Genomic DNA, 2,500 nt, shown 5'->3' with positions numbered 1-2,500 from the left:
ACACACACACACTCACACACACACATATATATATTCATATATATATACACATACATAACCTCATATGTACACAGACACGTTTCAAGATCATTCTCACGCCTAGGTATTGCTTGTATGTGGTAATTAGTGCAAATTTTTGCGCCCCCTATCTACCTTTCTATCTATCTATCTATCTATCTATCTATCTATCTATCTATATATATATCTATATATATATATATATATATATATATATATGTATGAATGTGTGTGTGTGTGTGTACTATTATTTGTTTTTATGTTCAGTTATAACTAAATCAAATTTACATTAATCTGATGGGTTAAACATTTATTATTCTTTTGCAAGAATATTATTGACGTTAGTGACTTCTAAGTGACGGCCATTTCAGACACCGTCGACGATGGATTAATTGACCGAAATATCGAAGTCACTGTCAATACACCCACATACACACGCACACGCACGCATTAGTGGTCAAACCATATGGGTGTCTACATTTAGCTAATTTGGAATCCACCTAGTTGTCATTCCTCTTATATGTATGTAATGTAATTTTCTGAATCTTCAGATTTTCTTCAATATGCTAGGCCACTGGTTTAAATTAATATAATTTTTTTAGCCTTATTATTTAAATTTACATATATATATATATACATATATATATATATATATATATATATATATATATATACGATCGTTTCAGTACGATCGTTTCATGCAACCCCATTTATTTAAGCAATGTGAACATTACATCAAATGCATTTTGCATTTTACATTTGAGGTAATGTTCACATTGCTTAAATAAATGGAGTCGCATGAAACGAAACGATCGTACTGCATTAACTTTGGATATCCTTGTTGCTTATTTTGATATATATATATATATATATATATATATATATATATATATATATATATATATATATATATATATATATAGTTCAAAAAAACAATAACAAAAAAACAAAAAACAACAAAGTGAGGACGTGATATGGATAGTATTATTGGACGCTCAGGAAAGGAAAGATAGATAGATAGATAGATAGATAGATAGATAGATAGATAGATAGATAGATAGATAGATAGATAGATAGATAGATATTTTATATTTACGTTTGTGTGGTATTTGAAATACATACATGTGCAGTGTTAGTAGATTCACACAGTTGGGGCTTGATCAGACTAATATAAATCTCGTAAAAACTCCAAAAAGCATAAAATAATGCTCAGAGTAAACGATCTTTGTGCAGGTGTGTACATGTAAAATATATACATACATATAATTGAATTTATATCTACGAAACACAAAACACGTTAACATGTGTTACAAGATTAATTTCTACAAAAGATAGGTCAACGCTTCCAGATTGCTAGATACGGTTCTTTTACGATAAGCAGACGACTTCTTGTAAATCGCTGGTTCTTAACCGGGGCCCATATATGCCTTAGGCGTTGATATAAGATTTTTTAAGGGCCCACGAAAGCAAAATAGCAAATTGGGGACCCAGAGGAGTATTTTAAGGGTGTATGAAAACAACTAGGTTTCTGTCACTGATGGAGATGTTCTCCACGCGGGCGGTACCGCACCCAATGGGACTCTGGGCTTGTCGATGGAGGCGTTAGGCTTTAGGGGTGTTGAGTGGTGGGGCGGTGAGGAAACATAATTAACATACTAAATTTTACCTGAAGTGTAAAAAGTAGTAAAGATCCCCTTCGGTCATGAATGAGCATGAGATTGTACCTAGAAAGTCCCCCCTCCGAGGCACAAGTCCAGGCAAAGTTGTTTCTGGAAGACCAGCAGTCGTCAGGCATACCAGCTCCCTTCTCCATGCCACTGATGTTATCCAAGGGAAAGGCAAAGACCAGTACAGCTTGGCACCAGTAACATTGCATCTCATTTCTACAGCTGAGTGAACCGGAGCAATGTGAAACAAAGTGAGTTGCCCATGAACACAACACACAACCCAGTCTAGGAATCGAACTCACTACCTCATAATTGTGAGACCTACACATTAACTACAGAGTCATGCGTCTTCAGTCATAAAATTTTATCTATATTAGTAATTATATAATACATGATAAAACTAGTAATTGTTTGATTCAGTGCCCTTGTAGCTCTCCGCTGGTTCTAGTTCCTTTATGACATTCTGCTAGTCAAGATTAACATTGGATGTTTCTGTCATTTATAAAGGCACTTTTTAATCATCAAATGGCTATGTGGGTCCATCCGAGTAAAATAGGAATGAAAGGTAAAGAAAAAAAAAGGAATTGAGAATCACTGGGCAACCACGTGCAACCACGTCATTTCTAATTTTCTTATCTATCCGCCCACTGTTCCTAGACAGTCGAGGATTCTATGGCGAGTTCACCCGTTCGTTTGAAAGATCTTGTTTATACGCTACAAGGATTGGGTTTATATCAGCCTTCTTCACCAAGCTAACCTGTTGGGTGTGGCATTGTAGTCACCTACGGCCCAACCAACTGAACAGGTTCTACTGC

The 2,500-nt window shown here is 35.2% G+C and overlaps 1 protein-coding gene across 1 annotated transcript in view; it reads right to left on the bottom strand.

Annotated features, from left to right (window-relative positions):
• LOC106872367 (uncharacterized) overlaps positions 1-2,500 on the bottom strand; it is a 101,593-nt gene that overhangs the window by 98,226 nt on the left and 867 nt on the right. The gene's annotated exons all lie outside the window — the stretch shown is intronic.

The sequence above is a fragment of the Octopus bimaculoides genome, chromosome 26 (genome assembly GCF_046866305.1).
Source record: "Octopus bimaculoides isolate indiv1 chromosome 26, ASM4686630v1, whole genome shotgun sequence".
Taxonomy (NCBI): Eukaryota; Metazoa; Mollusca; class Cephalopoda; order Octopoda; family Octopodidae; genus Octopus; species Octopus bimaculoides.
Note: the sequence above shows the minus strand (reverse complement) of the source record. Positions and strands in the feature narration are given on the sequence as shown.